Here is a 13232-nt window from a genome sequence, read left to right as displayed (position 1 = left end):
AAAAAACAGCAATTCTGGCATTTTTAATTTACTTACGTCACTATCTAAAAACATATCATGTACTACCAATTAGGAGTACTCTTTTATTACCTTTTTTTGCTTTTTATTCTCACTGTGGAGTACTGTTACTTCAGTGTATTATGACTGTCAGGCCGGGGTCACACTTGCGAGTGTGATGCGAGAAACTCGCACGAGTCTGTCGCCTCAATACCCGTCACTGGCACCTGCACTCGGGACTGAAGCGTTCAGCTGCATAGAAATACATACAGCCGCATACTCCGGTCAGTGTGCCGGTGGCAGTGCCGGGTATTGATGCCAGAGACTCGTGCGAGTTTCTTGTATCACACTCGCAAGTGTGACCCCGACCTTAGGCATATTAACTGGAAGCCGGCAATTCATTCATGCTGCCCAAACGATGGGTCTGACATCACGATTGTAGCTACAGTAGGTATATCTTTCTCTCAAATGTTCTGGCATTTCAGAGAAAGCATTGTTTGAAGAGCCGGCTGGAGACTGTAGTAAGACACCGCATTATATTTGATTAACAGGTCTCTGCTACGTGACTACATTGGGAAAGACCTGTCACTCCACTTAGAGCAGTGTGGTGAGAAGCTGGTTGGAGGCCACACCATGTTCTTCAAAACTATGTATCCTTTTATGTGTTTCAGAAAAGCATACCTGGCTGCAGTCGTGCGGGCAGGCTCTGATTCAAGCTACTTGTAGTTTGAGAAGCATAAATTGAATGATAGGTTGTCTTGTAGCCCAAGCTTTTGCAGTTCCTAATAGGTGTACCAAAATAGCGGATCTGCAGGTCATTGGTAGGCCAGTAATTGCGATGATAACCCATTGGTGGCAGAGCATCTCTGTTTATCCACTTAGAAGCTGCTATCACTGTAAAGGTACCTTCACACGAAGCGACGCTGCAGCGATAGCGACAACGATGTCGATCGCTGCAGCGTCGCTGTTTGGTCGCTGGAGAGCTGTCACACAGACCGCTCTCCAGCGATCAACTATGCCGAGGTCCCCGGGTAACCAGGGTAAACATCGGGTAACTAAGCGCAGGGCCGCGCTTAGTAACCCGATGTTTACCCTGGTTACCAGCGTAAAATCTAAAAAAAACAAACAGCACATACTTACATTCACGTCCCCCTGCGTCCACTTCCTGACTGACTGAGCGCCGTACAGTGAGAGCAGAGCGGTGACGTCACCGCTGTGCTGCTTTCACTTTCACTTTGCGGCGCTGAGTCAGAGGAGGAAGCAGACTGCAGGGGACGCAATGTGAGTATGTGCTGTTTGTTTTTTTTACATTTTACGCTAGTAACCAGGGTAAACATCGGGTAACTAAGCGCGGCCCTGCGCTTAGTAACCCGATGTTTACCCTGGTTACCAGTGTAAAATATCGCTGGTATCGTTGCTTTTGCTTTCAAACACAACGATACACAGCGATCGGACGACCAAATAAAGTTCTGGACTTTATTCAGCGACCAGCGACATCACAGCAGGATCCTGATCGCTGCTGCGTGTCAAACGAAACGATATCGCTAGCGAGGACGCTGCAACGTCACGGATTGCTAGCGATATCGTTATAATGTCGTTTCGTGTGAAGGTACCTTTAGTGGTAGCTAAGTGGTTAAATGATTGGAAAGATAGTTATTTCCAATCCTGGCCGTTGAAGCAGAACGTGAGCGAATACAGCCATAGATGATGGTGGAGGCTCATACATCATACGATGGGAGGCACAAACCACTTAAACAATCTTTTCCTAAGATTGACACATGAAACATCAGTCTTACAGAAGTGCTCCCATCAACATTTTTATTCTCTTAAATCGCAATCATCATATTATATAGCACTGTATATTGACAATGGCTTATTTTGCCTTTCTACCCAACTAATTCTTCTCTTTTTCATTAGGTCTATTACATCAGATGTTTAAAAGCTGACTGAGTCCTTCAAAGCTCTGTGTAGAAACAGGAGGATTTCCCGTATGAGTCATAAGTGACTGTAAAAGTTTATGGCAGGGGGAAAGATGGAGCAGCTGGGTCAGGAGGTGAAGAGGGGAATGACTCATACAGAGAAAATAGACTTCATGTTTCTACAAAGAGCAGAGAAAAGAGAAGGATTAACTGGGTAGAAAGGCAAAATGAGCAAATGTAAGTTCACAGTGCTATATACCGTAATATGATTGCAATATATTAAGAGGATAAAAACTTTGATGGGAGTGCTTCTTTAATAAGCATGGGCCATTATCTATTCCAAGGGGCGTAATTATAATAGATGTAGAGGTTTCCATTGCACCTGGGCATTAGAGCCTATGGGGCACAAAAAATAATTTTTCCCATATGAAAAGACTATTACTATTAAGTGCCCTGTGATAGTTGGGGGCCCTGTTGGAAATTTTGCACCGCAAACTTTAAAGCTATGCCACTGGATATTTCTATCTATCTATCTATCTATCTATCTATCTATCTATCTATCTATTCATCTTTTTCTAGTTAATGAGATTAATAATAAACTATCATTGAGATCACAGACCATTTACCAGGGTTACAAAAAGTACATTTGACATGATGAGTTTGATGTAATAACCTTGGAGAACCTGGTAAATTATATGCTAAGCATCTGTAAAGTCGAGATAGCTGTAGTGACTTTAATCGCGTCAGGAGTGCCCTAACAGTGTTCTGCATTCCAAACCAAATCTCAATTATTGAACGTGATAGGAATTATTCGAATCTTGTTGCTCTTTTATGCAGGTGGCACTTAACCTATAAATGGTATCACATCCAAGCCTTTTATCTTTTTTATAATTTTATAATTTACCGCATGAAATAATCTGCACTGTGTGTACATTACAGTTACAGATATTAACCATACACTGGCAACAGATATACAATACAGACCAAAAGTTTGGACACACCTTCTCATTTAAAGATTTTCCAGTATTTTCATGACTATGAAAATTGTAAATTCACACTGAAAGCATCAAAACTATGAATTAACACATGTGGAATTATATACTTAAAATAGTGTGAAACAACTGAAAATATGTCTTATATTCTAGGTTCTTCAAAGTAGCCACCTTGGATGACTGCTTTGCACACTCTTGGCATTCTGTTGATGAGCTTCAAGAGGTAGTCACCGGAAATGGTCTTCCAACAATCATGAAGGAGTTCCCAGAGATGCTTAGCACTTGTTGACTCTTTTGCCTTCACTCTGCGGTCCAGCTCACCCCAAACCATCTCGATTTGGTTCAGGTCTGGTGACTGTGGAGGCCAGGTCATCTGGCATAGCACCCCATCACTCTGCTTCTTGGTAAAATAGCCCTTACACAGCCTGGAGGTGTGTTTGGGGTCATTGTCCTGTTGAAAATAAATGATGGTCCAACTAAGCGCAAACCGGATGGAATAGCATGCCACTGCAAGATGCTGTGGTAGCCATGCTGGTTCAGTATGCTTTCAGTTTTGAATAAATCCCCAACAGTGTCCCCAGCAAAGCACCCCCACACCATCACACCTCCTCCTCCATGCTTCATGGTGGGAACCAGGCATGTAGAGTCCATCCGTTCACATTTTCTGTGTCGCACAAAGACATGGTGGTTGGAACCAAAGATCTCAAATTTGGACTCAGCAGACAAAAGCACAGATTTCCACTGGTCTAATGTCCATTCCTTGTGTTCTTTAGCCCAAACAAGTCTCTTCTGGTTGTTGCCTGTCCTTAGCAGTGGTTTCCTAGCAGCTATATTACCATGAAGGCCTGCTGCACAAAGTCTCCTGTTAACAGTTGTTGTAGAGATATGTCTGCTGGTAGAACTCTGTGTGGCATTGACCTGATCTTTAATCTGAGCTGCTGTTAACCTGCAATTTCTGAGGCTGGTGACTAGGATAAACTTATCCTCACTCCTGAGAAGCAGAGGTGACTCTTGGTCTTCCTTTCCTGGGGCGGTCCTCATGTGAGCCAGTTTCTTTGCAGCGCTTGATGGTTTTTGCAACTGCACTTGGGGACACTTTCAAAGTTTTCTCAATTTTTCGGACTGACTGACCTTCATTTCTTAAAGTCATGATGGCCACTTGTTTTTCTTTACTTAGCTGCTTTTTTCTTGCCATAATACAAATTCTAACAGTCTATTCAGTTGGACTATCAGCTGTGTATCCACCAGACTTCTGTGCAACACAACTGATGATCCCAACCCCATTTAAAAGGCAAGAAATCCCACTTATTAAACCTGACAGGGCACACCTGTGAAGTGAAAACCATTTTTGGTGACTACCTCTTGAAGCTCAGAGAATGCCAAGAGTGTGCAAATCAGTCATCAAAGCAAAAGGTGGCTACTTTGAAGAACCTAGAATATAATACATATTTTCAGTTGTTTCACACTTTTTTTAAGTATATAATTCCACATGTGTAAATTTAGAGTTTTGATGCCTTCAGTGTGAATTTAAAATTTTCATAGTCATGAAAATACAGAAAAATCTTTAAATGAGAAGGTGTGTCCAAACATTTGGTCTGTACTGTATGTGATCCATTTGCTCAATTGTGATTGCTGGCATGCTCAGGCTTTTCATGTGAATGCAGCCCTATGTCAGGGAAATTCCAGACTCACTTTCACAGTTTTTTAGAAATATATTTTTTTTCCAACAAAACAAATCTTTACAGACTAAATTATTTGAAATACTCTTGTGCATGTAAAACTAGCACAAACTCCAATAACAAGAAATGAGACATGTCTGACTCTGGCTCTGTGTTAGGACTGAGTTTTAAGTGCTCCATGCTTCAGTGACGAATGTCACTTATACACACAGTGCTGCCTCCTTTATATCTTCTCTCACACTCTGTGGCCTGATAAATGTTTGTTTGATGTGTCAGAGGTGTATCTAGGGAGGGGAACAGCCATGGGTATATGCCCCGGACTCAGCCGGCAGGTGGGCGCAGTTAGGCCACCTAATGCGGTGGTCCAAAGTGTTTCCCCGCAGGCTGCGTTCTGCCACCCTCCCTCCCCGAACTGGGAGTTGGCAGTTCTCTGAGCCAGCTGTCAAGCTATAATAATAAATAATAATAATAATAATAATAATAATAATAATAATATGTCAGTTGTTTTAATTTGAACCCTGATTCTGATCAGATGTTGATTGCTGGCTTTTTAGTATACGGCTTCCTACTCTACCTACTATGTCCTTCTGACCTGCCTTGACATTGTCTCAATCATTTAATTCCCCCAAAATACGTTAGAATGGAATAAGGCTTCCAATTACCTTAATCATCTACCTTCGACAGCCAGTCAGATGCCGACTCTCGTACAATTATATTTTCACTCTCACATTTTATTAAACAATTGTCCAATTCTTTTTAATAAAACATGTCCCTTACATGATGAACAAATGTGAATTTGAATAAAAATGAAACTTTGACTCCATTATAAACTAATGACTATGGATGTCATGATGATTATTAAGTTAGAGATATATAATTAGAATAAGGAGTTTTCTTCTTTACCATGTCACTAGATTAACAGTTAATTAATGGTCTTACATCTGCTGTTTTCAGGCCCAACTGACATTTCTCAAACACTCCAAACCATGGCAACATCTCCCCTAACAAAACAGAAAACTGCACAAGTTGTTTTTCTTAATAATTTATCCAAAAATATTTCATCCAGTATATATATACACTAGTAAGAGAAATAACTGTGAATTCACCACTATGAACAAATTTTCCAGCCTCTGAGGCTTGAGAAAGGAGGATGTCCCCAGAAACATCGCCGCAGGTGACTTTTACCTCATCGTCGGTCACTGTCTCTGCTCTCTTAGGATAGTTTCACATTTGCAGTCGGGAGGGCTGCAGATAGCTGCCTACTTCCTCCTTTCTTCCTCCCTGAAGCTCTGCTTACGCTCCGCCTACTTCTGTATGCGTCCTGCGTTTCCCTGTGTACCTATTTGACATTTGCCTTGAGAAAGACACCACGAGTGTCGGAACGCGTGTGTCCGGGTATCCTAGAGGCTGGACTTCTGACTGGGGCGACTCTCTGACTGTATTCGAGCCAGGTTTAAGTATTGTTTATCGCCTCATCCAAACTTATCCCTGGGTGTTTACAGCCAGGGCATGTGTGTGGGGGACTCCCCGTTTTGTCTGTCACTCTACTTAAGCCATTGAAGATGTTTCAGTGTCCACACACACAGGCTTAGGATTGACAGCATCTATTCATTGTTTACACACGTTTAGATTGCTGCGGCCTTTATGCTGTGATTCGGCATTCTGTAGTATTTGTTGGCATTTATGTATGCTTTGTCGCTGTAATCTGTGAAATTGTTAGGCCATGTGCACACGTTCAGTATTTTTCGCATTTATTTCGCGCTTTGTCGCTATAAAAATGTGATAAAAACGCGAAAAAAAAGGCTTACATATGCCTCCCATTATTTTAAGTGTATTCCGCATTTCTTGTGCAAATGTTGCATTTTTTTCTGCGAAAAAAATCGCATCGCGGAAAAAAAAGCAACATGTTCATTAAATTTGCGGAATTGCGGGGATGCCACACACCTAGGAATGTATTGATCTGTTTACTTTCCGCATGTGGCTGTGCCCACCATGCGGGAAGTAAGCAGATCATGTGCGGTTGGTACCCAGGGTGGAGGAGAGGAGACTCTCCTCCATGGACTGGGCACCGTATAATTGGTAAAAAAAAAAAAGAATTAAAATAAAAATAGTCATATACTCACCTTCGATGGCCCCCCGGAGTCTTCCCGACTCTCAGCGGTGCATGCTGAGGCTTCCGTTCCTATAGATGGTGTGGTGAAGGACCTGCGATGACATCACGGTCACATGACCGCGATGACGTCACGGTCACGTGACCGCAAAGTCATCGAAGGTCCTGCACACACCATCTATAGGAACGGACGCTGCTGAGGAGATCGGCTGTCTGCAGAAGGTGAGTATAACCATTTTTTAATTTTTTTAACATGATATCTTTTTACTATTGATGCTGCATAAGCAGCATCTATAGTAAAAAGTTGGTCACACTTGTCAAACAGTATGTTTGACAAGTGTGACCAACCTGTCAGTCAGTCAGTAAAGAAAACTTTAGCATTCTGCAAGCTAATTTCGCTTGCAAAATGCTAAAAAAAACCGCGAAAAAAAACGGGAAAAAAACGCAAAAAAAAAATGCGGATTTCTTGCAGAAAATTTCCGGTTTTCTTCAGGAAATTTCTGCAAGAAATCCTGACGTGTGCACATACCCTTACATTTGTCTCTTCCAGCCCAGGATTACCCCCTCTTTTGGGTATTTCACCCTTTATCTATGGATCTGCATTTATGTGTATCATCCTTTGAAGATTTTTAATTGTTTTTATGTGTGCTCTTTGTTGTTCTATAATAAAGCTTTTTTGACACTCTTATCGGTTTGGGTGATCCCTGTTATATGCATGTACTTTTTCTTCATGTTTTCTGGTTCTTTTCTTTAACATTGGGTACACAGAGACATGCGTTGCATGTGGATGCGTCCGCATGCGGCGATTTGATGGGTGCGGCGACTGCTTCCTTCGAGGTCCATACTGTTAAGACTCTTCAAACCCTTCTCACTGTGACTAGTGGATATGTATCACCCTCTAATCATAACCAACCAGTTCCTGGATCACTTTGCGACCAGGATCCACACTTACTATTCTGTGCTGTGACATTGAAAAGTCCTCTGGATGAACAGCACCTGCTTTATGTAGATGATGATGACAACCCTTTCAAAGGTGGTCCAAGCATTAGTGGAGAAAATCACTTTCAATAGAAGACTTCATCAACAATAAGTTCATGCTCAAAAATTCTAACACTGCTTTCCATCTGGACAAAAAATTAAACTTCACCACCCTCATCACATCAATCAGCCAACAATCCAAGACGACTCTTTGAAACTGTCCACTACCTCTTGAGTCCTAAATTACAGGCTGCCATCACCAACGTCAGTGCAGACAATCTGGCCAGTTATTTCCAAGAAAAATAATCTACCATATCCGTTAGGACATGTTTGCTGAATCCCCTCAGAGATTGGATTCCCTTTGCTCCCACACCTGAAGTTCACTTTCCACATTTAAACCTGTCACAGAGCAAGAAGATATCAGGCTCCTCACTTCTTGTTGCTCTACAACTCGTAGCTATGACCCCATTCCCTCACATCTCATTCAATCCCTCTCCCAAGCTGACACTGCCCACCTAACTAAGATATTTAACATCTCTCTTTCTTCCGGTATCTTTTCCTCTTCATTCAAAAATGCTGTCATAACTTCTTTACTAAAACCATCCTCCGAGCAGAACTGCACTGCAAACTACAGATCATTTTTTTAAACTTCCTTTCATCTCTAAACTCCTGGAACACCTGGTCCACTCTTGTCTAATCCGCTATCTCGCAGATAACTCTCTTCTTGACCCTTTACAATCTGGCTTCCTTTCTATACACTCTACAGAAACTGATTTTTCTAAAGTCACTAATGATGTATTAAAGAGAATCTGTCACCCCATTTTAGGCCTATAAGCTAAAGGCCCCGTCTCACACAGCGACGCTGCAGCGATACAGACAACGATGCTGATCGCTGCAGCGTCGCTGTTTTGTCGCTGTGTGGTCGCTGGAGAGCTGTCACACAGTCAGCTCTCCAGCGACCAACGATGCCGAGGTCCCAGGTAACCAGGGTAAACATCGGGCTACTTAGCGCGGGGCCGCGCTTAGTAACCCAATGTTTACCCTGGTTACCAGCGTAAAAGTAAAAAAAAAAAAAACAGTACATACTCACATTCCGGTGTCTGTCCCCCGGCGTCCGCTTCTCTGCACTGTGTAAGCACAGTGGCCGGAAAGCACAGCGGTGACGTCACCGCTGTGCTGTGTTTTCCGGCTGGCCGGCGCTCACAGTGCAGAGAAGCAGAGCGCCGGGGGACAGACACCGGAATGTGAGTATGTACTGTTTGTTTTTTTTTACTTTTATGCTGGTAACCACGGTAAACATTGGGTTACTAAGCGCGGCCCTGCGCTTAGTAACCCGATGTTTACCCTGGTTACCAGTGAAGACATCGCTGAATCCGTGTCACACACACCGATTCAGCGATGTCAGCGGGACCTCAACGACCAAAAAAAGGTCCAGGCCATTCTGACACGACCAGCGATCTCACAGCAGGGGCCTGATCGCTGGTACGTGTCACACATAGCGAGATCGCTACTGAGGTCGCTGTTGCGTCACAAAACTTGTGACTCAGCAGCGATCTCGCTAGCGATCTCGCTATGTGAGACGGGGCCTTTAGGCCACCGGCATCAGGGGCTTATCTACAGCATTCTGTAATGCTTTAGATAAGCCCCCGATGTAACCTGAAAGAGAAGAAAAACAAGTTATATTATACTTACCCAGGGGCGGTCCCGGTGCGGTCCGGTCCGATGGGCGTCATGGTCCGGGTCCAGCGCCTCCCATCTTCATACGATGACGTCCTCTTTTTTTCCTGCCGCGGCTCCTGCTCAACAGGGCAGGTAACTGTACCTAGACAGATCCCCTGGCTGATGGCCGGATGATGAATCCTATTTGAAATGCCCTATTTCTTATAATGATGGCCGAACTGTACATAACAAGCACTGTCTACCTATTGTGTCCCCCTATTTCCTTATAGATTGTAAGCTTGTGAGCAGGGCCCTCACTCCTCCTGTAACTGTTTAATTATGTGTTACTCTGTAGTGTCTTGTCTGTACATGACCCCTCAATTGCAAATTTCTACAGAATAATAATAATAATAATAATCTTTATTTTTGTATAGCGCTAACATATTCCGCAGCGCTTTACAGCTTGCACACATTATCATCGCTGTCCATTATGTGGCTCACAATCTAGAACCCCTATCAGTATTTTTTTTTTGGAATATATAGGTGCTATATACACACACGTGGTAAAAATTTTTGGTACCCCTCGTTTATTGACAGAAAAACCCACAATGGTCACAGAAATAACTTGAATCTGACAAAAGTAACAATAAATAAAAAATCTATGAAAATGAATAAATGAAAGTCAGACATTGCTTTTTAACCATGCTTCCATAGAAGTTATAAAAAAATAAAATTCATGAAATAGGCCTGGACAGAAATGATTGTACCTCTGTGCTGTTTGGTGACATGGTGTGTATCATACTCAACATGGACCAGAAGAAGCAAGCAAAGGGTTGTCTCAGGAGATTAGAAAGAAAATTATAGACAAACATGTAAAACGTAAAAGTTAGAAGACCATCTCCAAGCAGCTTGATGTTCCTGTGACTACAGTTGCGCAAATTATTCAGAAATTTAAGATCCATAGGACTGTAGCCATCCTCCCTGGCCGTGGCCGCAGGAGGAAAATTGATGACAAATCAAAGAGACGGATAATACGAATGGTAACAAAAAAACTTCTAAACAGATTAAAGGTGAACTTCAAACTCAAGGAACATCAGTGTCAGATCCGTCATTGTATGAGTCAAAGTGGACTTCATGGTAGACAACCAAGGAGGACTCTATTATTGAAAAACAAAATCATAAAAAACCTGACTGGAATTTGCCAAACTACATGTTGACAAGCCACAAAGCTTCTGGGAGAATGTCCTTTGGACAGATGAGACAAAAATGGAACTTTTCGGCAAGGCACATCAGCTCCATGTTTACAGATGGAAAAATGGAGCATATCAAGAAAAGAACACTGTCCCTACTGTGAAATATGGAGGCGGCTCTGTTATGTTCTGGGGCTGCTTTGCTGCACATGGCACAGGATGTCTACAATCTGTGCAGGGAACAATGAAATCTCAAGACTATCAAGGGATTCTAGAGAGAAATGTGCTGCCCAGTGTCAGAAGGCTTGGTCTCAGTCGCAGGTCATGGGTCTTGCAACAGGATATTGACCCAAAACACACAGCTAAAAACACCCAAGAATGGCTTAGAGGAAAACATTGGACTATTCTGAAGTGGCCTTCCATGAGCCCTGACCTAAATCTTATTGAGCATCTTTGGAAAGAGCTGAAACATGTCATCTGGAAAAGGAAACCTTCAAACATGAGACAACTGGAGCAGTTTGCTCTTGAGGAGTGGGCCACAATACCTGTCGAGAGGTGCAGAAGTCTCACTGACAGTTACAGGAATCGTTTGATTGCAGAGATTGCCTCAAAAGGTCGTGTAACAAAATATTAAGTTAAGGGTACCATCATTTCTGTCCACCTATTTCATGCGTTTTATTTTCTAAAAAATTATGTGGAAGTATGGTTAAAAAGTAATGTCTGACTTTCATTTGTTCATTTTCACAGTTCTTTTATTTGTTATTACTTTTGTCAGATTCAAGTTATTTCTGTGACCATTGTGGGTTTTTCTGTCATTAAATGAGGGATAGGAACAATTTTGACCACGTGTGTAAGTAAAATTATTTTTATTATTATTATTACTTTTATTATGCAAAAACAATAAAGATGACTATCAAGGGCACTAAAGGTTCCTTTTTTTCCATCATACAACCTGTAGTTGAAGGATAAGGTCTGATCCTTGTGTCAATAATGACAACGGCTTAAATAAAATGTTATATCCTAAAGTGTTTTTTACCAGATACTAAAATATCCTTTTTTTCTAGTTTGTTTTATTTTAGCTCTAAATGGATCATGTGGGACCATTTTCTAGGTACACTCGGTGATCTGTGCAGGTGTCATTGCGCAATGAGATGGAGAAGGTGAGCTGTGACTATAGCCTAATAACAAAAGTTGGTCATTTCTTATCTATATATAAGTATTACCTTTCATTGTAATCTTGGTAATAATGCTAATGAGATGATTACTGGAAAGTGATATCTGCAGACAAAGACAAGTCAGTCTATAGTGAGAACTAGCAATCAGTTTGAAAGCTATAAGAGCTACTGTGGCTGCCAGCCACCCCTTTAATGCCCAGTTATCATATCACATGGTTGTAGAGAAGCCAATCAGTAAGGACCATCACAGCCAGCATAAAAGACGAGTGTTGGCCAAGGTGTTCTTTATTAGATTTGCACAGTAAGCATATTACCCAAGCCCATTTTCCTCACACGAGGAAGAGGCAATACTCTATATAAATTAATAATAGTAATCTTTATTTTTATATAGCGCTAACATATTCCACAGCACTTTACAGTTTGCATACATTGTCATCACTGTCCCAGTTGGGGCTCACAATCTAAATTCCCTATCAGTATGTGTTAGGCTACTTTCACACTTGCGTCGATACGGGCCCGTCGCAATGCGTCGGGCCGATGTACCGACGCAACCTGTGAAATTTATGCAAGACGTGGGCAGCGGATGCAGTTTTACAATGCATCCGCTGCCCATTCTGCAGTCTGGGGAGGAGTATCAGCCGCGCATTCACGGTCGAAAATGATGGACGCGACGCACAAAAAAAGTTACATGGAACTTTTTTGTGCCGACAGTCCACCAAAACATGACGCATCCGTCGCACGATGGATGCGACGTGTGGAAATCCGTCGCAATGCGTCGCTAATGCAAGTCTATGGAGAAAAAACGCATCCTGCGGGCAACTTTGCAGGATGCGTTTTTTCTCCAAAATGACGCATTGCGACGGACGTTACCCGACGCTAGTGTGAAAGCAGCCTTAGGTGTCGAGTTCCCGCCTCTGCACAGGGGAATCTTAAACCAACTCCGCTGCAGTCTCCTATTCTTCTCCAGCCGCAATGGAGCCTGTTCAATGTTGGTCCTAGCGTCTAGCTCAGGCTGATACTGGACGACTGGTTACTGCTGACCTTCCAGGCTCTGTCTTTGTAGCCAGCAATGATCAGCAGCGAGCAGGACTTTCTGGGACTAAGTCCTGCTTTTCTCATACTGAGCATGCCTACAGGACGACCTCCCATTGGAGGTCATGGGTCACATGATCAGGTCCTGTTGCGGCTCCTATTGGTCCATCTGGAAGGTCTTGTAGCACTGCCGCTATAAAAGGTTCGCATGGCCGCTCGTCCATGCTCTAGTGTACATTTCAAAATGTGTGTTGATGAGTGCAAGTCGTTCTTTAATCATCCACTCCCTTGTGTATGACTGCTCGTGTAAGGTGGATGTCTGCTAATGCCCGGCTGAGTTATCCGATCAAAAACACACGAAACAGCGTCTAATTGCTGTGACCGCCAGTGCGGCTCCGTGCGCTATTAGAGCGCTTTCCTTTCCCAAGTCTGGGTGGTTAGTGGCGTCCGCCAGAGTGGCACAGCACACACTCTTGTGCATATAAGTTACCTTTTCTGTTA

The 13232-nt window shown here is 42.8% G+C and overlaps 1 protein-coding gene across 2 annotated transcripts in view; it reads right to left on the bottom strand.

Moving 5' to 3' along the window:
* The window catches only part of CPLX2 (complexin 2), a 307927-nt gene that overhangs the window by 84532 nt on the left and 210163 nt on the right, over window positions 1-13232 (bottom strand). The gene's annotated exons all lie outside the window — the stretch shown is intronic.

Source organism: Ranitomeya variabilis, chromosome 5, assembly GCF_051348905.1.
Source record: "Ranitomeya variabilis isolate aRanVar5 chromosome 5, aRanVar5.hap1, whole genome shotgun sequence".
Taxonomy (NCBI): Eukaryota; Metazoa; Chordata; class Amphibia; order Anura; family Dendrobatidae; genus Ranitomeya; species Ranitomeya variabilis.
The sequence above is the reverse complement of the archived record's forward strand: the minus strand, read 5'-3'. Positions and strand labels throughout refer to the sequence as shown.